We start from the raw sequence: 26287 nt of genomic DNA, 5'->3' as shown, positions 1-26287 counted from the left end.
TGGCAGGAGAGAGCACATTAAACACTAGGATGTGGTGGAAAAATGACTTCCAAAGCCAAGAAATAATAAATTTCAGAATAAATTTGTAGGGTGGCAATTAGAAGAGGTCACACTGGACTTGTCAAGTTAGGAAGAACAGAGGTATTATAAGGGTGAAGAGGTAAAAAAGAAGATATCAATAGAAGGAAAGCCTTTGTTATGCATCAGGGTTTACCCTTGTTTTTAAATCCAGAAAACTTTCTTATTTTTAATACTTAAGTACTGGAAGAAATGGCAGGGATATGAGTAGAATAAGGGTGGTTTGTAAAAAAGGCTGAATAAAAAAATAATTTGAGCCAGAACTTTATGGCAAATGAGCAGGTTTTATTAATAATATCAGATTGCTGGCTGGGCTGTTTCCAGTATGCATGATTCTTTCACTCTTGACCCTCACAGTTGATCTGTCAGATTAAGAGAGCAGAGAATCTTAGGCACATTCTGAATGTAAAATGAAAAAAATGGAGAGACTGGAGCTGAATAAGAGTAAGGATAATTTAATACTTCTTAAGACACTGTGGCTCATTAACTCATTTTTTCCCAAATATCTCAGGCATTTCATTTTCTGTTGCTATTAATGGAGTTCATGTCCCTTCACCAATGCATATCCACACAAATAATTGGGAACTAAACAGAATCAAGAAAGAGAATGTTGAAGTCTGTGATCAAAGGTGAAAGCAAAGATTAGCTGGGCTAGAGTTTAAATACTCAAACCCCAAACTCAAAATAATATGCTAAATGTAGTCTTTTCCATATTGGAGTGAAACAGTAGATAGAAATGTCAGCTTAGCTAAAATTTGTTTAATACAAAATGTCACAAACTAGTTTATGAAAAATGTCTTTCAGCATTGTTGTGAAGGTGTTACGGGGATTTTAACTCTTCAGGTTTCTCAATGTGTAAGTACAATCTAAAGCTTATTAGTCTTTTAAAAAAAAAAAAAACAGTGCATTCTATTGTCCTTTGTATATGGGGCAATATCCATTAAGGGGGAACAGCAAGATTCATTTGCAAACTGGTGATAGATCGTGATAATAAATAGAGTTGGCACAGGGTCCCAATACAGTCCCAGAGCTGACCTGGGCTCCTCAGGACTCCACATAGGGAGCCAGGCTTACAGTTGCTCACAGGCTTATCTGCTGTGTACTTCCCTGCCCTGAAGTTCAGTGTGTCCTGTGTCTTAAAGGCTTCTATAGGGAGTAATTCCCAAGTGATATTAATTACATTAAAGGAAAATGCTAGAATTTTATAGGAATCTTCTATTCTCAAAATTATCTTGAAGTTTTCAAAAGCAAGAAGGACAATTGAGAACTAAAGAGAGAATGAAGGAGGAACTGGAGGCAGTGATTGAATGGTGGGATTTAGAGCTAAGTCCTAGCCATGTAATTGGGCTACAATCTGCCTAAGAAACTCTTAACATGAAAACATCTGCCATGCCTTTGGGTAAATGACATCTTTTTTTCCTGTTATTGTTGAACTCAATGCAAGGAAAATAACAAATGAATGAAAGTCTGACTGTTGCTTGCTTATCAATTTTGTTCTGTTTTCATATATTTAAAGGGAATTCATACAAGCAATTTCCAAAGCAGGAGAAATTCAAGTTGACAGAACCCCTAAAAATCTCTGCCTCGTCAGGGAATTTTTCTTTTTTCCTACAGAAAACATTACTATTTTGGACTCATGCATATGTTTTAGTATTTTAATCCTGATCCTGATTCTGCTGGGCAGGTCCTGAGTCCAGTTCTCTGCTCTGTTTTGTGTGTTGAGTATGTTTGGCACTTGATGGTGTTATAATTGTTAATGGTAAACTTGATGGACATACGTTTGGACAGAGATTGTCAGTCAGCTTCTACTCAGAATCATCCAATTAATAAGTTATGGAACTGGAATGCAGGAGATGGTGGCAGTAACAGAGTATGTAAACATGACTGAGAGGAAGCTAAAGGCTAAAGAGTCCTACCTGAGCTGGTCCTTGCACAGGCAGGGTACTAGAGCAGCCTGGGACTTCACCATGTAGAGTTGGAAATGTTATGGTGTTTTTATTTCAAATTGGAAAATTTTACATGTGCAAGTTCAAATGTGGCCTAGTTCATTTTTGTCTTATCAATTGGCATCATTTTAAAAATGACATAAGTGAAAAGGGAGTTTCATCAGTAAGAGTAAGATCTCAGCCACCTTTTAGATTAGTGTCCGTGGCAACAGCACATGACTTTTGTCATGTTGGTTCAAAACACCAACTGATTGTGATGAGATCAGAGCTGTTTTAGTTGAGTGTCTCACTGTTCTAGTTGGAGGTTGCATGGCAGTCTTCCAAGAGCTCTCTGATAATTAAAGCATTTCTATTCTTACTTCTTTATAGTGTGAATTTCTATTAACATGAGAAAAAGCCCATGTAGAACTGTCCATAGTCCTGACAAAGTGACTTATGCAGAAAGTACTCAATGACGTTACCTCACCCCCCAAGCATTAGGTTATAACTCAAAGCATAAAATATACATGAGTATATTTTGTATATCATATAAGTATATTAAGGGGAATAAGCAACATTCCCCTGCAGAAGAATTATAAATAATTTATGCACACACTTTGTCCTCAAGGATGTGGATCATAACTCCTTGGTCATTAGGTGTGACTCCACATAGTGACTGCCTTCCAAAGAAAAGAAGGAAAAGAATAACTTTGCAGTGGAGAAACCTGATAAATACTATCTTAGCCACATGGCCAAGGTTAACATCAACAGTAATATGTCATGCAGATAATATGTTCCCTTGATATGACATCATGAGAATGGCAATATACCTCTGGCATCTTCCTTCTAAATACTCTCAACCACAGTCTAATCATGAAGAAACATCAGACAAATGCCAAGTGTGGGAAGTTACACAAAATATCAGTATTCTTCAAAACTGTCACAGTCATCAAAAATAAATTCTGACCGCGAACAGGAGCCTAATGATGATGACTAAATGTAATATGGTATCTTCCATGGGATCCTGAAGTAGAAAAATAAAATTAGGCAAAATCTAAGGATGTCTGAATAAGGTATGGACTTAAGTTAATACTAATCTATTAATGTTGGTTCATTGATTATTAAGTGTGCCATAGTACTATGAGATGATAATATTAGGAAAAATTTGATATGAGAACTCTGTACTATCTATTTTCAATTTTTTTTATTAATCTAAAACTTCCAAAATGAAAAGTTTATTAAAAAATCAAAACTTAGAAAAAGGTAAAACAAAAGGTGATATCTTACTCTTCAAGTAAGTATTTAATTATCCCTTCTTTCATATCACTACACTAAAGAGAAACAAAGGAAAATTAAGACCTTTATATATAATGCTGTGAATTTGAATTTTTGTAACCTTTTTAAATTCAAAATAATAGTGATATATAGTGTAGTGTATACTGGTGTATAGTGTATACTGATGAAAGAAATTAAAGTAAGAGAAGAATCTATCATGATGCCAAAGTCCCCTACCCCCTTGGAATCCTGCTTTTTAGGAGGATTAATTTCAAGTCTGATTCTTGAGTTTATCATCATGTCTGGGGTTTTACATATTGACTCTTGCTTTGACAGATCAGGAAAACATTCACTTTGACTTCTCTTTTCATTTCTTCCTACCTATATATTTTTATTGCTGTTTTTAGCCCTTCATCATTCACCTTTGTGACTTGGGGTAGTGCACATATATATCTCTTGCTTTTTTATGTGCCATTCACTTGGTTAATGAAATTGTTTTTTAGCTCTCCTCTCTTTTTCCACTTCTCATCATTTTATTGGAATATTATATCAATCTTTTTAATTATACAATAATACATGACCTCTGTTATTTTTAATTTCAGAATGTTATTTAAAATCCTGTAGATGATATGGAGTTCCCTTTGATACAACCCTGATGTTTCCCCAGTCCTACTATCTTTTCTGCTTTCACAAAAATCACCCTTAGCAGTTTGATGTGTCACTTTCCAGATACTTTTGTATGCATTACTATGTCTATATATTTATATTCTATTAGAAAATATAAAAATAGTGTTTTGAGTGTTTTTAGTTTTCCTCCAATTCGATAGTTTGTTTTTGTATTATTCTGAGGCTTTTATTTTTACAATTAATAATGTGTTTTTGATACCTAACTTATTAAATATGGAAGTATTTCAAGTTTTCCCCTACTACAATAAATATTCCACAATATACTTATATAGTGCTATTCTCAACTAGCAAATATTTAGGTCACTTTAAATTTCTTTGTTATTACAAAAAATACTGCAATGAATATTTCAATATAGACGTTGAAACATTCACTTTGATTTCTCAACATGAACTTTAACTTCTCAGCTCTTCTCATTTCTTCCTACTTAAGTATTGTACACATGTGTACATGGTTTTCTATGTTAGATATGACAGATGGTATAACTGAACCTTGGGGTAAGGATAAGCATGCATTAAATTATTCACTGCTGCTGCTGCTGCTAAGTCGCTTCAGTCATGTCCGACTCTGTGCGACCCCAGAGATGACAGCCCACCAGGCTCCCCCGTCCCTGGGATTCTCCAGGCAAGAACACTGGAGTGGGTTGCCATTTCCTTCTCCAAAATTATCCACAGATATTGCCAAAGTTGATTTGTTCCTACATTGTTAAGAATTTTTTGTCTAAGTTCATATCCTTTTCTTTTATTGTAATCTCATTGTGAGATTTTGGTATCTGGGTTATACTTGCCTCACAGAATATGTCAGGAAGCACTTCCCTCTCCTGTATTTTATAAAGAGTTTGTGTACAATAGATGTTCTTTATCCCTTAAATATTTGATAGAATATATCATTGAAACCACCTAGAAGGAGAGCTTTCCTTTTGGGGAGGTTTCTGATAATGAATTAAATTTCTTTAATAGATTTAAAGTTGTTCACATTTTCTGTGATTCTAGGGGCTGTTTTGATAAGTTGTGCTTTTTGAAGAATTTGTCCATTTCACATTTAATTTATGTTATTGGAGTTACTATGAGAAACTTACTCATCAATCCCTACTTACCCTTTAGTGTCTATAAGACCTCCAGTGACATTCCCTATCAGCAATTTTTCTTTTTCTTTTTTTAGTATCTCAATAGTCTTGTCAGGAATGTATCAACTTCTATTAATCTTTCAAAGAATCAATTTTGGTTTTGTCAACTTTCACTATTGCTTACTTTCTATTTTATTGATTTCTGCTCTTAATAATTTTTTTCCTTCTACATGTTTCTATTAAATTAATTCACCATTTTAGCTTCTTAAGATACAAATTTTGATCTATGATTTTAAGCATTTCTTTTTTGTAATATTAGTATTAAAATTTATGAAGTATTTTGGAGGCACTAATTTGACCTTGAAGGCCAGTGGGATTTAATCACAGAACTTCCACAGGATTAGGGAAACAGACTCTTGGGGGCACAACAAAACCTTGCGTGCACCAGAACCCAGGAGAAAGGAGCAGTGACCCCACAAGAGACTGAGCCAGACTTGCAAGTGAATGTCCAAAAGTCTCTGGCAGAGGTGTGGGTCAACAATGACCTGCCGTGGGGTCGGGGCATTGACTACACCAGTCCTGGGAGCCATGGTGTGCTTTGAAGCCCTTTTACAGGAGGATGGCAGAAAGTGAAGAACTAAAGAGCTTCTTGATGAATGTGAAAGAGGAGAGTGAAAAAGTTGGCTTAAAGCTCAACATTCAGAAAACGAAGATCATGGCATCTGGTCCCATCACTTCATGGTAAATAGATGGGGAAACAGTGAAAACAGTGGCTGACTTTATTTTGGGGGGCTCCAAAATCACTGCAGATGGTGATTGCAGCCATGCAATTAAAAGACGCTTACTCCCTGGAAGGAAAGTTATGACCAACCTAGAAAGCATATTAAAAAGCAGAGACATTACTTTGTCAACAAAGGTCCATCTAGTCAAGGGCTATCGTTTTTCCAGTGGTCATGTATGGATGTGAGAGTTGGACTATAAAGAAAGCTGAGCACCGAAGTATTGATGTTTTTGAACTGTGGTGTTGGAGAAGACTCTTGAGAGTCCCTTGGACTGCAAGGAGATCCAACCAGTTCATCCTAAAGGAGATCAGTCCTGGGTGTTCACTGGAAGGACTGATGTTGAAGCTGAAACTCCAATAATTTGGCCACCTGATGTGAAGAGCTGACTCATTTGAAAAGACCCTAATGCTGGGAAAGATTGAGGGCAGGAGGAGAAGGGGATGACAAAGGATGAGATGGTTGGGTGGCATCACCGACACAATGGACATGAGTTTGGGTAAACTCCGGGAGTTGGTGATGGGCAAGGAGGCCTGACGTGCTGCGATTCATGGGGTTGCAAAGAGTCAGACATGACAGAGTGACTGAACTGAACTGAACTGAACCGTTACTAGCATTACTCCTACTATAGTTTGGCCTCAGGCCAAATTACAGGGAGGGAACACAGCTGCACCCATCAGCAGAAACCTGGATTAAAGATTTACTGAGTATGGCCTTGCCCACCAGAGCAAGACCCAGTTTTCCCCACAGCCAGTCCCGCCCATCAGGAAGTTTGCACAAGCCTCTTATCCTCCTCCAGCAGAGGGCAGACAGAATGAAAACCACGATCACAGACAACTAATCAAGTTTTTCACATGGATCACAATCTTGTCTAACTCAGTGAAACTATGAGCCATGTGGCATAGGGCCACCCAAGATGGATGGGTCATGGAGGAGAATTTTGACAAAACGTGCTGCACTGGAGAATAGAATGGCAAATCAATCCAGCAGTCTTCCCTTGAGAATCCCATGAACAATATGGAAAGGCAAGAAGATGACACTGAAAGATGAACTCCCCAAGTTGGCAGGTACCCAGTATGCTACTGCAGAAGAGCGGAGAAATAGCTCGAGAAGGATTGGAGAGGCTAAGCTGAAGCATAAAATATGCTCCACTGTGGATGTGTCTGTCAGCAAAAGTAAAGTCTGATGCTGCAAAGAACAATATTGCATAGGAGCCTGGAATATTAGGTCCAAGAATCAAGGTAAATTGGAAGTGGTAAAACTGGAGATGGCAAAAGTGAACATTGACATTTTAGGGATCAGTGAATTAAAATGGAACGGAATGGGCAAATTTTAGTCAGGTGACCATTATATCTACTACTGTCAGCAAGAATCTCTTAGAATAAGAGGATTAGCCCTCACAGTCAACAAGAGAGTCTAAAATACAGTACTTGGGTGCATCTGAAAAATCACAGAATGATCTCTGTTCGTTTCCAAGATAAACTATTCAGTATCACAGTAATCCAAATCTACTGATGCTGAAGAATCTGAACGGTTGTATGAAGACCTAAAAGATCTCCAAGAACTAACACCAGAAAAAGATGCCCTTTTCATCATAAGGGACTGGAAGGCAAAAGTAGAAATTCAAGAATTACCTGGAATAGCATGCAAGTTTGGCCTTGGAGTACAAAATGAAGCAGGGCAAAGGCTAACAAGAGTTTTGCCAAGAGAATGCAATGGTCATAGCAAACATGTTCTTCCTACAACACAAGAGATAACTCTACACATGGACATCACCAGATGGTCGATACCAAAATCAGATTGATTATATTCTTTGCAACCAAATATGCAGAAGCTCTATACAGTCAGCAAAGCCAAGACCAGGACCTGATTGTGGCTCAGATTATGAACTCCTTATTGCCAAATTCAGACTTAAATTGAAGAAAGTAGGGGAAACCACTAGGCCATTCAGGTATGACCTAAACCAAATCCCTATGATTATACAGCAGAAGTGACAAATAGATTCAAGGGATTAAATCTGAGAGTGCCTGAAGAACTATGGATGGAGGGTTGTAGCGCCGTATAGGAGGCATTGATCAAGACCATCCACAAGAAATACAAAAAGGCAGAATGGCTGTCTGAGGAGGCCTTACAAATAGCTGAGAAAAAAAGTGAAGCAAAAGGCAATGAAGAAAAGGAAAGATATAACCATCTGAATGCAGAGTTCCAAAGCATAGCAGAGAGATAATCTTCCTAAATGATCAATGCAAAAAAATAGAGTAAAGCAATAGAATGGGAAAGACTAGAGATCTCTTCAAGAAAGTTAGTGACACTGAGGGAACATTTCATGAAATTATAGGCACAGTAAAGGACAAAAATGATATTGGACCTAACAGAAGCAGAAGATATTAAGAAGAGATGACAAGAATACACAGAAGAACTATACAAAAAAGATCTTCATGACCCAGGTAACCATGATGGTGTGATCACTGACCAAGAGCCAGACATCCTGGTGTGTGAAGTCAAGTGCGCCTTAGGAAGCATCACTACAAACAAAGCTAGTGGAGGTGATGGAATTCCAGTTGAGCTATTTCAAATGCTAAAAGATGATGCTGTGAAAGTACTGCACCCAATATGCCAGCATCCTGACATGGAACAACAGACTGGTTCCAAATTGGGAAAGGGGTACATCAAGGCTGTATATTGTCACCCTGATTATTTAACTTATATGCAGAGTATATCATGCAAAATGCTGGACTAGATGAAGCACAAGGTGGAATCAAGATTGCCAGGAGAAATATCAATAACCTGAGATATGTAGATGACACCACCCTTATGGCAGAAAGGGAAGAGGAACAAAAGCCCTCTTGTTGAAGGTGAAAGAGGAGAGTGGAAAAGCTGGCTTAAAACTCAAGTTTCAAAAAACAAAGATCATGGCATCTGGTCCCATCACTTCATGGCAAATAGATGGAGAAACAATGGAAACAGTGAGAGACTTTATTTTCTCAGGCTCCAAAATCACTGTAGATGGTGACTGCAGCCATGAAATTAAAAGACACTTGCTTCTTGGAATAAAATTATGACAAACCTAGACAGCATATTAAAAATGATAGACATTATTTTGCCGACAAAGGTTAGTATAGTTAAAGCTATGTTTTTTCCAGTAGTCATGTATAGATGTGAGAGGTGGGCCATAAAGAAGATTGAGGGCCAAAGAATTAATGCTTTCAAACTGTGGTGTTGGATAAGACTCTTAGGAGTCCCTTAGACTGGAAGGATATCAAATCAGTCAATCCTAAAGGAAATCAGTCCTGAATATTCTTTGGAAGGACAGATGCTGAAGTTCCAGTGCTTTGACCACCTGATTTGAACAGCTGACTCAGTATAATAGACCGTTATGCTGGGAAAGATTAAAGGCAGGAGGAGAAGGGGATGACAGAGGAGGCGATGGTTGGATGGCATCACTGACTCAATGGACATGAGTTTGAGCAAGGTCCAGGAGATGATGAATGACAGGGAATCCTGGTGTGCTGCAGTCCAAGAGTTGGACATTACTGATCAACTCAACAGCAACACTAATTCTGACATATTTTCTACACTACTCCTTTTGCAACATGTTCTAATTTACGTGTGAATTTCTTTCTTTGACCCAAAAACTCTGCACTAACTTGCTAAGTGTGTGTGTGTGAGTCAGCATGGAATTGACTCTTCCAGCCCTGGCAAGCCTTCAGCATCTACTGCCTCAGAGTCTATTTAGAAGTGTGCTTTTATTTATAAGTACATTTTTGCTATTCAATTACTTCTGTCTTTTTCTAGACAGTGTTTAGAAGTATGTCACGTAATGTTTAAGTAATTGACACTTTTCTTGATATAGTAATCTTTTACTACACAAGAATTACCCTCAAACTTATTAAAACACAAACATTCCCCCAGTTTCTGAGAGTCAGGTCTGGGAGGAACTAGACTTATTTTGGTAACCATTTTATAATATGTACAGGGGCTTCCCTAGTGGTTCCCTAGTTGGTAAAGAATCTGCCTGCAATGCAGGAGACCTGGGTTTGATCCCTGGGTGGGGAAGATCCCCTGGAGAAGGAAGTGGCAACCCACTCCAGTATTCTTGCCTGTAGAATCCCATGGACAGAGGAGCTGGGCAGGCTACACTCCATGGGAGGGCAAAGAGCTGGACATGGCTGTGGGAGTAACTTTGTAACGTATATATATATATATATTGAATCATTATGCAGTACACCTGAATAAAGACAAACTGTATTGTAAAGGCCCTGCCTGTAACTCACAGCTAACCCTCCCCTGTCTCTCTCTGTACCAGCATAGCAGTCTTATTTTGGTCATTCACACTCTCAGGCTCTTTTAGATATCAAGGTGTTTGACAATGTTCTTTCCTTTGCCTGGAACTTTCATTTTTCTTAGTTACCTTTTAATCATGTATAGAAAGCCCACCAATTAAGAACAAACAGATGCTGTTTATTTAGAACTTGCTATAGCAGTGGAGTCAGCCACGATCACTTGTACTTGACAGAGACTCAAAGGCAGGCAAGAGAGGAGGGAAGCTTTATAGTGAACAGAAAGGAAAGGCATGATCAGTTCAGATCAGATCAGATCAGATCAGTCGCTCAGGCATGTCCGACTCTTTGCAACCCCATGAATCGCAGCACGCCAGGCTCCCTGTCCATCACCAACTCCTGGAGTTCACTCAGACTCACGTCCATCGAGTCAGTGATGCCATCCCGCCATCTCATCCTCTGTCGTCCCCTTCTCCTCCTGCCCGCAATCCCTCCCAGCATCAGAGTCTTTTCCAATGAGTCAACTCTTCACATGAGGTGGCCAAAGTACTGGAGTTTCAGCTTTAGCATCATTCCTCCCAAAGAAATCCCAGGGCTGATCTCCTTCAGAATGGACTGGTTGGATCTCCTTGCAGTCCATGGGACTCTCAAGAGTCTTCTCCAACACCACAGTTCAAAACCATCAATTCTTCAGTGCTCAGCCTTCTTCACAGTCCAACTCTCACATCCATACATGACCACTGGAAAAACCATAGCCTTGACTAGACGAACCTTTGTTGGCAAAGTAATGTCTCTGCTTTTGAATATGCTATCTAGGTTGGTCATAACTTTCCTTCCAAGGAGTAAGCGTCTTTTAATTTCATGGCTGAGGTCACCATCTGCAGTGATTTTGGAGCCCAGAAAAATAAAGTCTGACGCTGTTTTCACTGTTTCCCCATCTATTTCCCATGAAGTGATGGGACCGGATGCCATGATCTTCATTTTCTGAATGTTGAGCTTTAAGCCAACTTTTTCACTCTCCTCTTTCACTTTCATCAAGAGGCTTTTGAGTTCCTCTTCACTTTCTGCCATAAGGGTGGTGTCATCTGCATATCTGAGGTTATTGATATTTCTCCCCGCAATCTTGTTCCAGCTTGTGTTTCTTCCAGTCCAGCGTTTCTCATGATGTACTCTGCATATAAGGTAAATAAGCAGGGTGACAATATACAGCCTTGACGTACTCCTTTTCCTATTTGGAACCAGCCTGTTGTTCCATGTCCAGTTCTAACTGTTGCTTCCTGACCTGCATACAGATTTCTCAAGAGGCAGGTCAGGTGGTCTGGTATTCCCATCTCTTTCAGAATTTTCCACAGTTTATTGTGATCCACACAGTCAAAGGCTTTGGCATAGTCAATAAAGCAGAAATAGATGTTTTTCTGGAACTCTCTTGCTTTTTCTATGATCCAGCGGATGTTGGCAATTTGATCTCTGGTTCCTCTGCCTTTTCTAAAACCAGCTTGAACATTAGGAAGTTCACGGTTCACATATTGCTGAAGCCTGGCTTGGAGAATTTTGAGCATTACTTTACTAGCGTGTGAGATGAGTGCAATTGTGCGGTAGTTTGAGCATTCTTTGGCATTGCCTTTCTTTGGGATTGGAATGAAAACTGACTTTTTCCAGTCTTGTGGCCACTGTTGAGTTTTCCAAATTTGCTGGCATATTGAGTGCAGCACTTTCACAGCATCATCTTTCAGGATTGGGAATAGCTTAACTGGAATTCTATCACCTCCACTAGCTTTGTTCGTAGTGATGTTTTCTAAGGCCCACTTGACTTCACATTCCAGGATGTCTGGCTCTAGGTCAGTGATCACACCATCATGATTATCTGGGTTGTGAAGATCTTTTTCATGATGAAAAAAATCTTCTTGATGAAAAAAAGGTCATGAAGATCTTTTTCATGATGAAAAAAAAATCTTCTTCATCATGATCAGTTCAAGCATGATCTAATTGGAGGTTGTGGCACAAGGGAGATGAACATGGGCTATCTAGCACTGGAGCTTCTTTCCTTTATGAGGTATAATTGACATACAACATTGTATTTCAGGCATACAACATTTAATTTAATATTTGTGTATATTACAAAATAGTCACCACAATTTAGTAAACATATATCACCTTAAATAGTAACAGTTATTATCTTGTTATGAGAACTCTGAAGTTCTGCTCTCTTCAGCTCAGTTCAGTTAGTAGCTCAGTCGCGTCCAACTCTTTGCAACCCCATGAACTGCAGCAAGCCAGGCCTCCCTGTCCATCACCAACTCCCGGAGTTCACCCAGACTCACGTCCATCGGGTCAGTGATGCCATCCAGCCATCTCATCCTCTATCATTCCCTTCTCCTCCTGTCCTCAATCCCTCCCAGCATCAGAGTCTTTTCCAATGAGTCAACTCTTCGCATGAGGTGGCCAAAGTATTGGAGTTTCAGCTTTAGCATCAGTCCTTCCACAGTACACCCAGGACTGATCTCCTTCAGAATGGACTGGTTGGATCTCCTTGCAGCCCAAGGGACCATCAAGAGTCTTCTCCAACACCACAATTCAAAAGCATCAATTCTTCAGCGCTCAGCTGTCTTCACAGTCCAACTCTCACATCCATACATGACCACTGGAAAAGCCATAGCCTTGACTAGATGGACCTTTGTTGGCAAAGTAATGTCTCTGCTTTTGAATATGCTATCTAGGTTGGTCATAACTTTCCTTCCAAGGAGTAAGCATCTTTTAATTTCATGGCTGCAATCACCATCTGCAGTGAATTTGGAGCCCCCCCCCCCAAAAAAAAAAGATGATGGCATCTTGTCCCATCACTTCATGGCAAATAGATGGAGAAACAATGGAAATAGTGAGAGACTTTATTTTCTTGGGCTCCAAAATCACTGCAGATGGTGACTGCAGCCATGAAATTAAAAGACACTTGCTCCTTGGAAGAAGCTATGACCAACCTCAACAGCATATTCAAAAGCAGACATTACTTTGCCAAGAAAGGTCCATCTAGTCAAAGCTGTGGTTTTTCCAGTAGTCATGTATGGATGTGAGAGTTGGACTATAAAGAAAGCTGAGCACTGAAGAATTGATGCTTTTGAATTGTGGTGTTGGAGAAGACTCTTGAGAGTCCCTTGGACTGCAAGGAGATCCATCCAGTCAATCCTAAAATTATATTCATTGGAAGGACTGATGCTGAAGCTGAAACTCCAATACTTTGGCCACCTGATGCAAAGAACTGACTCATTTGGAAAGACCCTGATGCTGGGAATGATTGAAGGCAGGAAGAGAAGGGGATGACAGAAGATGAGATGCTTGGATGGCATCACTGACTCAATGGACATGAGTTTGAGTAAGCTCTGGGAGTTGGTGATGGACAGGGAAGTCTGGTGTGCTGCAGTCCATGGGGTCACAAAGAGTCAGACATGACTAAATCACAGAACTGAACTGTTGATAATACTGCTGTGATTGCTTGAATAAACAATGAGTCAGTAACACCCCCAGGCTGAGTCCCTGAATAATCAAGGAAGGCCCTGTTTTGGAGTTTACTTCTGAGTTGGAATTTCCAGACTTGGTTATTTATAGAATGAAGGCTTCTGTGTCCAGATGAATCTTAGAATATTCTTCCTAAAGTGCAATAAATGTTCATCTGAGGAAAACAAAACAAGACATCCTGGTTATAAAGGAAGTACCATTTGATAATTCCATGGAGAACCAGGGTAAATAGTAATTGTTCAATTCAGAACCAAACACATTAGCTGGGTTACATATTTGAATCCTGGTTGCAAGCAATTGGCTTATTGCTCTATGATGGTTGTTGAAGTCAAATTAGAATCACCTATTGTTTAATAGATTGTACTAATGTATTCTTTTTCTGAAAGGGAGGAACATTAGCAAAACTACAGATTAATTTTTAAAGGTCATTTGTCCACCTAGGTGCAAGTGAATATACTGTCAACTCTAGCTGCCTATGGTTTCATTTGATAAGACTAGAATCACCCAGAGGTTTTTATAATTGGGATATGATGACAAATGACATACCCAGCTGTTACTAAGTTAACAGTAGCTAGAGGAGCCTGGTGGATGGCAGTTCATGGGGTCCAAAAGAGTCAGACATGACTGAGTGATTTTCACTTTTTGAGAAGGAAATGGCAACCCACTCCAGTATTCTTGCTTGGAAGATTCCATGGACAGAAGAACCTTGTGGCTACAGTTCACGGGTATCAAGAGTCAGATGACTGAGTACATACACACATACAGTTGGAAATAATCTGATACAGGCCTTACAATGAATGTAATCTGACATAACCATTAAAATAAAGAGGAGAGATAAAAAGAGTCAATATGGGTGGACAACAACTTGTTGTTGTTCCATCACTTAGTCTTATCTGATTCTTTGTGACTCCATGGACTGCAGCACTCAGGTTTCCCTGTCCTTCCTCATCTCCTGGACCTTGTGCAAAATCGGGTCAATTGAGTCAGTCATGCCATCCAACCATCTGGTCCTCTGTCAGCCTCTTCTCCTCCTGCATTCAGTCTTTCCCAGCATCAGGGTCTTTTCCAGCGAGTCAGTTCTTTGCATCAGGCGGCCAAATTATTGGAGCTTCAGCTTCAGCATCAGTCCTTTCGATGAATATTCAGGCTTGATTTCCTTTAGGCATTGATTCTTCGGCCCCCAGCCTTCTTTATGGCCCAACTCTCACATCCGTACATGACTACTGGAAAAACCATAGCCTTGACTATAAGGACCTTTGTTGGCAAAGTAATGTCTCTGCTTTTTAATATGCTGTCAAGGTTGGTCATAGATTTTCTTCCAAGGAGCAAGTGTCTTTTAATTTCATGGCTGCAATCACCATCTGAAGTGATTTTAGAGCCCAAGAAAGTAAAGTCTCACTGTATCCATCGTTTTCTCATTAATTTGCCATGAAATGATGAGACCGGATGCCATGATCTGTGTTTTTTGAATGTTGTTTTAAGCCAGCTTTTCACTCTCCTCTTTCACTTTCATCAAGAGGCTCTTTAGTTTCTCTTTGCTTTCTGCCATAAGGATGGTGTTATCTGCATATCTGTAGTTATTGATATTTCTCTCTGCACTCTTGATTCCACCTTGTGTTTCATCCAGCCTGGCATTTTTCATGATGTACTCTGAATATGTTAAATAAGCAGGGTGACAATATACAGCCTTGACATACTCCTTTGCCAATTTGGAACCAGTCCATTGCTCCATGTCCAGTTCTAACTGTTGCTTCTTGACCTGCATACAGGAGGCAGTTAAGGTGGTCAGGTATTCCCATCTCTTTAAAAAATTTCCACCATTTGTTGTGCTTCACACAGTCAAAAAGGCTTTAGTGTAGTCAATGAAACAGAAGTAGATGTTTTTATGGAATTCTCTTGTCTTTTCTATGATCCAATGGAAGTTGGCAATTTGATTTCTGGTTCCTCTGCCTTTTCTAAATCTAGCTTGCACATCTGAGAGTTCTTGGTTCATGTACTGTAGAAGCCTTGTTTGGATACTTTTGAGCATTACTTTGAAGCCCATGAAATGAATGCAATTGTGCCATATTCAACAACTAAAGATCTAGAAAATGATAAGAATGATTATAAGCTGATGAAAAATAAAACAGGAATTAGACAGGGATCTTAGTATGATTTTTGGAAGCTGGCCCACTATTGGAGATCATCTGCTTATTTCAAAGATCTACATTTTCTGTCTACTTCTGAAGATCAGGCTAGGGGATCTAGGCTAGGGGATCTAAGCTAGGGGATCTCTGCAAATCCTGAGTTTGAATCCTCAGTTGAACTAGTCTTCCTATGTGTGATATTCTGGATTGTTTCTTAAGTTGTTAGCATGAATTCAAGGGTAGACTCTACAGAGTTTCATGGCTGCATTGTTGTTAACAATACTTCCAAAAAAGTTCAAGAGCAGTTTTTCTCCGATGTCTTTTCAAGATCATATAGAGTTTGTTTAGAAAGATGTTGGAGGGCAGCCTTAATCTGTTGGTGATAGGAATGGGTAAGTAAATGAGTCCCTTGCAATATTATTTATTTTTGAGGGGGGTGGGCATGTTTGTATGCAGCAGGAAAGAGTAAACTATCAGAGAATTCGCTAAACACATGGTTCATTATAATATCTACAATTTCATGTGGTCCTTGATATCTTTGTGTACTATAGGAGCCCAAAGGCCTAGCTATGAGCTTTCCTGCTCTTTCCAGATATGTCCCTCCTTGTAGGGGAAAGCCTCTCTATCCAGCTAGTTCTTATCAGCTGAAAGAGCTGCAGCCCATCCAGTCTTCAATTTAATGAATTTCTCCTCCCTGATAGCCTGTGAAATTATTCAGACAAGCCAATCACGTGACTTCCCGTGGAATTATTCTAACAAGCCGATCACATTCTCCTGTAGGAACAAAGGGTCTCCTAACCTGCTTGTCACAGCGAAGCCTGCCTCCCACCACTCCTGATTGCCCTCTGTTCCCATGTCAGCTCTGGTATGGCCCTGCACAGAATGTGATATCGTCCTTCTCCAGGCTGTGAGTATATGTAACTAATAACCTGCTGCAAATCTCATTTTTCAGTCCCAAGTGTTATATATTCAGTCATCTCATACTATTTGGGGCAGAGGATGCCTCCTTTGCCAGTGAGGTGAATAGGAGGTGATGAGAACCTGTGGGCCTTCTAGTTACCACTTCATAGGTTGCAGATAACCGTGTGTCTCTGAGGGCTACTATGGTTATGAAAATGCTTTTGCTGAGGGAACTCAAGGGTTTCTGAGAGTTGCCTAATTTTATTTACTGTTACCACTTGTTCTTTCAACCTCTCCAGATTACAATTGATAAAGGAAGTATATTTTTGGAGTAAGGGGTAAAATATTCGAGTTTTTTTTTTTTTTTTTTTTTTTTAATGATGGTTCCTATAACATATGATCCTTAGTCACTTAATATAAAAGTCACTATACCTTAGTTTGGAAGTGCAAAACCAATCAGAATTTTAGTAGCCATAAGGGAGGTAGCTCTTGGACAAGAAATAGACCAAAGAAATAAATAAAACCCTAAAACATATTTTGGAAGACGGAAGCTAGTTTAAGGGACTTCCATCTTCTACTGGAAGATCTACTGGAAGATTTTTAAAGGGCCCTTGTAGTTCTTGCTGTAACTGCAGTTTTTCCAGGATTATATTGTTGACAGGTATTTCCTTAACTGACAAATAACTTTATCTGCCTTTTTTTAAGTTCCCTCAGCAGTGTTGATTTAAGATAGTAACCATGATAATGATAAGTAGCTTCACAAAGGAATTTAGCTAATGTTCATTGAGATGATCTGTTATCACCAAGTGACCATCTTGGGAGACCCAGAGATGATCTGAGTGAAGATCATCTTTTTCATTTTTGGAATCAGGAGTCATTTTTTAAATGACTTCTTTGAATCTCTCCATGGATTTACCCTTTGAGAATTTATTTAGGATCAAAACCTTGGGTAAGGCTGTCTTTTGGGTACAATCGTCTGCTAGAGCTTTTCTTTTAGGTTCCATATTATTTCCTTTTGCATGGGTCTCAACTTTTTTATAGTGGCCATCTCTCTAGGAAGTAAGAGTACAACTGCAAGAAAAACCATTAGTTCAAGTAAGAATCCTAGAATAAGCTCAAAAGAAGCATCAACCACTTTTACAGCAAAAGTTACTGCTCTAAGACAACAAGGGGTTAAACCTTTGCAACTGGGTCAAGGGTGAGGTGATAGTAAGTAGTGGATTTTTGATGGTTCTCATAAACTAACCTCCTAAATGCTTGTCCAGATTGCTCATACATAAGTAGACAAAGGTGCTTTTAGTACTTCAGGATATCTAGGGAAGTAAACTGTTGCTGAAAAGCCTTCTTCAGGCTATCAAAGTCTTGTTCACATTTGGGCTCCCAAAACAGAAAGTGACTATTACTGAAGATTTAGTCAATTAATAAAAGGTGTTGCAATTTCAGAAAAATTTAATCTCCACAGCCTGTAAAATCTAGTTAAACCTAGAAATCTTCTCAATTGTTTTGTGAGGGGTCTAGGAAAGTTTGGGTATCTTAATTAGGAGAGAGTGAATCTCTACCTTAGTGGGTTATGTCTGAAATAATAGACTAATTTTTGACAAAATTGTAACTTCTCTTTTGAAACTTTGTCCTTTTTCTGTTATGACTGAAAGTAAATGGAATTCTTGTTACAGGCCATTTTTTCCCTAAACAAAGTAGGAGATCCATCTGCATATTGTATCAGAGCTAAATCACAAGGAAATTTTGATAACTTCTAAATCTCATTTGAGGTCCTAGGAAAAATCAGAGAGGGCTTCAGTGAACCCCTGGGGCATGCTTGTTCATGTATATTTTTGTCCTTTCTTGGTGAAATAAAAAAGATGTTGATTGTCATGGTTTGGGAGCACACAACAAAGATCAATTAACTATAATGAAACAAATAACTTCAGATATAATTGGCAACAGATGTTTATTTGGGTTAGGTACTACTGGGAATAGAGGAATAATAATTTGGTTGATGAATGGCCCTGAGATCTCAAAAAGATGTCCTCATCCTTACTTGCAGAGTAGCAATATTTAAGAACTACTCCAGGGCCTGAGAATGCCTTGGGACATAAAGCTTTCAACTGTAGTTGAACCCTTCTTTTGCTCTGGCTTCAAGGAATACTGAGGAAGTTTGGGCAACAAAGTAATGGATCTCTGTGAACTTTAATGTGTTCTTCTCTAATGAGTTTTCTATTTAAGTGGAATTTTTAGCACAGAGTGAGGTATGGTGTCATGAACTTTATTTTGAAGATTCATCAAATATAATGGCACAAGCAAAGATATATCCAGAGCAGGAACTGCTTGATTATGAATGAAGGAGTCCTCTGATCTCTAGAAATAGCCCCTTTGGTCTGCATTTACTATTATACTTGTATTTGCAAAATAAGTCTCTCTGTATGAAATTTTCAGGTATGGAATCACAAAGTAGGAAGGAATGTTTTTCAATCAAGGGCCAAGGGTTAGAGTTAAGGGCTGAGCAATAGAGAAAAATCTATGTTTTTTTTTTTTTTAAATACCTGCTGCCTGTTTCTATGTTTACTCCTGGGAAGAGGTTGAGCAACGATGTTAGAGTTTAATGAAAAGTACCAGTTGTATCTACAAGGAATTGATGAGGTTGACTATCCATATTCATAGTTAACGCACTAAGTATTTGAAGTGTTAGGAATTGGATGTGTTTTTCCTTTCATAGAACATTCTCATTGATAGACATGGAGAGATTTTGCTTTTTTGTTGTTTTTTTCTTTTGTCAGATGGAACGATCTCTTTTTTAGTGTGCCTCTGTTTGCAGTATCTATAAGTGTCCTTGTTGATAGGTGGTTGGTTGGAAACTAGACCACCTAACTGATCTGAGGGACCATAAGGTTATTTTGGGTGTGTCTTGTTTTTGTTCCAAAGTCCTTTCAAAATGTTCTGCCAGGTGTTACAGTGAAGCACCATGGTGAGCACAATATAAATGCAAGTGAGCAAATATAAAATGAAAGATACCATCTCTTGTTTTCCAGTACCTTAACATCTAACAGATGCATTCTAAAGCTTTTTAGTTCAAGGAAATGCAGTACAGACAGATGGATTCAGATCTTGATCAAATATTTAGACTTGAGCTGAAGAAGGAGGCAGGATTGATGGTCAGAAAACAAACCATACATTTGGTGTAAATGAACATGTAATTCATTAAAAAAAAAAAATAAGCTATCTTAGTATGATAGAAGAAGAAGAAGAAGAAGGCAAAGGCACCCCACTCCAGTACTCTTGCCTGGAAAATCCCATGGATGGAGGAGCCTGGTAGGCTGCAGTCCATGTGGTTGCTAAGAGTCGGACACGACTGAGCGACTTCACTTTGACTTTTCACTTTCATGCATTAGAGAAGGAAATGGCAACCCACTCCAGTGTTCTTGCCTGGAGAACCCCAGGGACGGGGGAGCCTGGTGGGCTGCCATCTATGGGGTCGCACAGAGTCAGATACAAGTGAAGTGACTTAGCAGCAGTAGTATGAACATAATGTGTCCATGCTCAGATGTATCTTTTCTGTTTTTTAAATAAGGTGTCTCATGCCATGGACTTTGCTTTTTTTCAGTCGTTCACATCCGGAGGTCTTTTTGCTTCTTGGGGGACATTTTGTATTTTCTAGAGACATTCTTGGTTATCACAACTTAGAGGTAGGGAAGGAAGGGTGGCTAGTGACATCTGAAAGGTAAAGGCCAGGGATTCTTAAATGTGAAGGACTCTCTCTCTCCAACAGGAATTATCCAGCCCAAAATGTCAGTAGTACTAAGGTTGAAAAGATTTTCTTTGTTTAGAAAAGGTGCTGAGATTCTGGAAGCAAATCTCTCAATCACCTCTTTCCTGCCCACTTTCCAGTGCTAGAGGGATAGCTTGTGAGTTATTTTAATCTCATGCAATTTAGAGTGGAGGCTGGGCTGGGTGGGCCAGAAGGATTAGGGGTGGTATGGGATGGGACAATGATGACTCCTGGACTAATTTATTAACAGAGTAATTTAGTTCTTAGAAAGGAAGAAGAGCTACTCTGTAAGACCTAGGTTACCATGGTAGCACATGGCTTCAATCACTCCTGATTAATTCCCAGCAATTAGAATAAAGGGTAAGCCTTTACTTAAACCTCTTGTCAAGAAAGAAAAATAGCATCAAGTGAATTATTCTAAGAAACAGGGTCTTGACACAGTCCATTTTAAAAGTTGGCATTTGTTTTAATCCCATGCCTGGCTCAGAAATGACAATACTGTGACTGTACACTGTGAGAGCCCCCTTTCCATATGCTTAGGATAAAATAATTGCTGTTGGCATCACTGGACCATCTGCTGCTGGAATTTCAGACTGTTAAGGTGAAATAGGCTTAGAGTTGCACCAAGGAAATGAGAGACTCTTTCATTTTATTCTATTTGTGTGTTCTTTGTGTTTACTTTAAGCAGCTGAAAGAGTAGAAAATATTCACGCTAAATTTTCAATGCCTGTTAAGTTGCTGTCTGTATTTGTAACAGATTGTCAAATTCCAATAAGTGTTTATATCCTTGGTGCCCTGGGTAAGGCTATTTCCACTTTAAATGTATTACTTATTGTTCAAATTTTGCAACAGCTCTAGAAATAAAACACCCACAAGCCATAATACCAATATCTCTTTAATCAGATTTAATATTTTGGCCCAGTATTTTTTATACAAATATATGGCCTGATATGATTGTGTGCTATTTTTTGGCACCTACTTGTAAGAAATTGATCATTCTGCTTTTCCCCAGTTTTCATAATTATTACTTTCTATCTGAGCTTTTTCTGAAGTAAACTTTCTGAATTCTTGGGTAAATGCTTCGTTTACTACACATTTGGCTGATTGGATCGCCTCTCCTGAGTAAGAACAAGACCTATTGTAACACTCTATCCTGTGTTACCTCTGAGCTCTGAATATCCCTACATGACTTATGAGAACCAGAAAGACCATTTCTGTTCAGTATAGTTTCTATAATTGCTATAGTTCTTAGACAAATATGTGTTGAGTGTTTTGTGGCAGGCTTTGTGTTGTCCATGAATAAAAAGTGAACACCAAGCATATAGGAACCCCGTTGTCTTGTTCATTCACTAGTGTGATTGAAGTTGGAAGTAGTAACTGGATCTGAACCTGTAGGTCCCGCCCTCTCTTTTCACCATGCTGATAATACCACTGGCAAACAGAATGCATTTTGGGGTTTTCTTTTTCTTTCATTCCTATTGCCTGCAAGGTTCCCCCTCAGTTTTTCATGAAACCAATTCCTTAAAAAAAAAAAAAAAAAAAAGCCCAGAGATTTAGTGTTTCCATTACAGAAAGCCGCCTGACAAAGAACCTGCCTTGAAATTGTAAGTGGCTCAGTCATGTCCGACTCTTTGCGACCCCATGGACTGTCCATGGAATTCTCTAGGCCAGAATACTGGAGTGGGTAGCCTTTCCCTTCTCCAGGGGATCTTCCCGACCCAGGAATCGAACCAGGGTCTCCTGCATTGCAGGTGGATTCTTTACCAACTGAGCTATCTGGGAAGCCCAAGATGATCTATTAAATATATTAAACCTGTTGGATTCAGAAGTAACAAAACATTTTAATTCAAACTTTTATAGTTTGAAGTGGGTGATGATTGCATCTTTGCACACTCAAAACATGCAGCTGAAAGGGTGATTAACATAGTCAACTGCCTTATGAAAAGCCTTTCTAGCAAGTAAAATATTTATTCGTAGGTATTCAGGATGCATGGTCTTATCATCCATTAAAGCATATCCATAAAGCTCTAGAGCACATGCCTCTGGTGCCCAAGTTACAGCCTCTCAACCCACCTCTAATTACAGACACAGTGCTAGCTAATTTCAGTGTCAGTGCTTCATGCTGACAACCTCCCATTCTGAGGGCTTGTTGCATTTTCATACTTGCTGCCACACAGCCTGTTTGAAGCCAGGGGAGTCCGCTTCTCCTCTCCCAAGCCTATTTTCCTGGCATCCTCACTTTCCTTTCCTCAGATCAATTTCCTCCAAAACTTACTGCCACCCAAGTTCTAGTCTCAGGCTCTACTTTCAGGAGCAAATAAAGCTCAGCTCTCAACTTGGAATTTTTGTGTTTGCCTACTGTATGAAAATAATAAAACTATAAAATGATTTATTTAATGTATTTAAGGTTCAGAGATTTTCATAGCTTCAGCCTGGCCTTACCCAACTTTATCTAATTATATAGGTTATTATAACAATATGTTTGACTTTGGATTTACATGAATTTATAGGAAGAAAGCCTGTTTGTTTCTTTTCTTGTCTCTCCACAGACTTATCCTTTTTTTACATAATTGGAGACATGGAGCTGATTTTGATTTTGATTACAAACTAAAATCATTGTGGTTTTTAAAAAAAGTGGAAATAATAGTAGAGTTGTGGTCATTGAATCTGACCCTTTATAGTAAGTGATTCTTATGCTGAACTTTGGCCTTATTAAGACATCTATGCTGTATTAGGATTTATGGAAATAGATTCAAAGTGAATGTGATTGTTTACACACCATTCTCTGGGGATGATATGAACTCTGAAGTTCAAAGGCTATAATACCCAATACAAATCTGGGATTTCTAAGCCCTCTTTCTACATTTATATCTACTATTTCTGGTCTTTAAGTAAAAAGGGAATATAAAGAACAAATTTCTTATTTGGTCATCAGATCAGATCAGATCAGTCACTCAGTTGTGTCCGACTCTTTGCTACCCCAAGAATCGCAGCACGCCAGGCCTCCCTGTCCATCACCAACTCCCAGAGTTCACTCAGACTCACGTCCATCGAGTCAGTGATGCCATCCAGCCATCTCATCCTCTGTTGTCCCCTTCTCCTCCTGCCCCCAATCCCTCCCAGCATCAGAGTCTTTTCCAACGAGTCAACTCTTCGCATGAGGTGGCCAAAGTACTGGAGTTTCAGACTCAGCATCATTCCTTCCAAAGAAATCCCAAGGCTGATCTCCTTCAGAACGGACTGGTTGGATCGTCTTGCAGTCCAAGGGACTCTCAAGAGCCTTCTCCAACACCACAGTTCAAAAGCATCAATTCTTTGGCGCTCAGCCTTCTTCACAGTCCAACTCTCACATCCATACATGACCACAAGAAAAACCGTAGCCTTGACTAGATGAACCTTTGTTGGCAAAGTAGTGTCTCTGCCCTTGAACATGCTATCTAGGTTGGTCATAACTTTCCTTCCAAGGAGTAAGCGTCTTCCAATTTCATGGCTGCAGTCACCATCTGCAGTGATTTTGGAGCCCAGAAAAATAAAGTCTGACACTGTTTCCACTGTTTCCCCATCTATTTCCCATGAAGTGGTGGGACCGGATGCCATGATCTTCGTTTTCTGAATGTTGAGCTTTAAGCCAACTTTTTCACTCTCCACTTTCACTTTCATCAAGAGTCTTTTGAGTTCCTCTTCACTTTCTGCCATAAGGGTGGTGTCATCTGCATATCTGAGGTTATTGATATTTCTCCCGGCAATCTTGATTTCAGCTTGTATTTCTTCCAGTCCAGCGTTTCTCATGATGTACTCTACATATAAATTAAATAAACAGGGTGACAATATACAGCCTTGACGTACTCCTTTTCCTATTTGGAACCAGCCTGTTGTTCCATGTCCAGTTCTAACTGTTGCTTCCTGACCTGCATACAGATTTCTCAAGAGGCAGATCAGGTGATCTGGTATTCCCATCTCTTCCAGAATTTTCCACAGTTTATTGTGATCCACACAGTCAAAGGCTTTGGCATAGTCAATAAAGCAGAAATAGATGTTTTTCTGGAACTCTCTTGCTTTTTCCATGATCCAGCGGATGTTAGCAATTTGATCTCTGGTTCCTCTGCCTTTTCTAAAACCAGCTTGAACATCAGGAAGTTCACTGTTCACATATTGCTGAAGCCTGGCTTGGAGAATTTTGAGCATTACTTTACTAGCGTGTGAGATGAGTGCAATTGTGTGGTAGTTTGAGCGTTCTTTGGCATTGCCTTTCTTTGGGATTGGAATGAAAACTGACCTTTTCCAGTCCTGTGGCCACTGCTGAGTTTTCCAAATTTGCTGGCATATTGAGTGCAGCACTTTCACAACATCATCTTTCAGGATTCCAGTAACGCTGAAGAAGCTGAAGTTGAACGGTTCTATGAAGACCTACAAGACCTTTTAGAACTAACACCCAAAAAAGATGTCCTTTTCATTACAGGGGACTGGAATGCAAAAGTAGGAAGTTAAGAAACACCTGGAGTAACAGGCAAATTTGGTCTTGGAATACGGAATGAAGCAGGGCAAAGACTGATAGAGTTTTGCCAAGAGAACACACTGGTCATAACAAACACCCTCTTCCAACAACACAAGAGAAGACTGTATACATGGACATCACCAGATGGTCAACACCGAAATCAGATTGATTATATTCTTTGCAGCCAAAGATGGAGAAGCTCTATACAGTCAGCAAAAGGAGCTGACTGTGGCTCAGACCATGAGCTCCTTATTGCCAAATTCAGACTTAAATTGAAGAAAGTAGGGAAAACCACTAGAGCATTCAGGTATGACCTAAATCAAATCCCTTATGATTATACAGTGGAAGTGAGAAATAGATTTAAGGGCCTAGATCTGATAGATAGAGTGCCTGATGAACTATGGAATGAGGTTCATGACATTGTACAGGAGACAGGGATCAAGACCATTCCCATAGAAAAGAAATGCAAAAAAGCAAAATGGCTGTCTGGGGAGGCCTTACAAATAGCTGTGAAAGAAGAGAAGCAAAAAGCAAAGGAGAAAAGGAAAGATATAAACATCTGAATGCAGAGTTCCAAAGAATAGCAAGAAGAGATAAGAAAGCCTTCTTCAGCGATCAATGCAAAGAAATAGAGGAAAACAACAGAATGGGAAAGACTAGGGATCTCTTCAAGAAAATCAGAGATACCAAAGGAACATTTCATGCAAAGATGGGCTCGATAAAGGACAGAAATGGTATGGACCTAACAGAAGTAGAAGATATTAAGAAGAGATGGCAAGAATACACAGAAGAACTGTACAAAAAAGATCTTCACGACCCAGATAATCATGATGGTGTGATCACTGACCTAGAGCCAGACATCCTGGAATGTGAAGTCAAGGGGGCCTGAGAAAGCATCACTACAAACAAAGCTAGTAGAGGTGATGGAATTCCAGTTGAGCTATTTGGTCATAAGAAGTTATTTTTAATCAGGGACAACTTTGAATCTGATCTCTTTGATATATATATAAGATTGAATTTCCTTGCCCTTCATATCTCTGGAGGGCTCTTTCTTTTTACCTGATTGTCATGTAATTTTTTTCCTTTTAGTTTTTTTAATTTAAATTTATTTATTTTAATTGGAGGCTAATACTTTACAATATTGTATTGGTTTTGCCATACATCAACATGAATCTGCCATGGGTGTACATGTTGAATCCACCCATCCTGAACCCACCTCCCTTACCGTACCATCCCTCTGGGTCATCCCAGTGCACCAGCCCCAAGCATCCTGTATCCTGCATCGAACCTGGACTGGTGATTCATTTCTAATATGATATTATACATGTTTCAATGCCATTCTCCCAAATTATCCCACCCTCTCCCTCTCTCACGGAGTCCAAAAGACTGTTCTATACATCAGTGT

The sequence above is a fragment of the Bubalus kerabau genome, chromosome 10 (assembly GCF_029407905.1).
Source record: "Bubalus kerabau isolate K-KA32 ecotype Philippines breed swamp buffalo chromosome 10, PCC_UOA_SB_1v2, whole genome shotgun sequence".
Taxonomy (NCBI): domain Eukaryota; kingdom Metazoa; phylum Chordata; class Mammalia; order Artiodactyla; family Bovidae; genus Bubalus; species Bubalus kerabau.
This window is presented reverse-complemented; position numbering follows the sequence as displayed.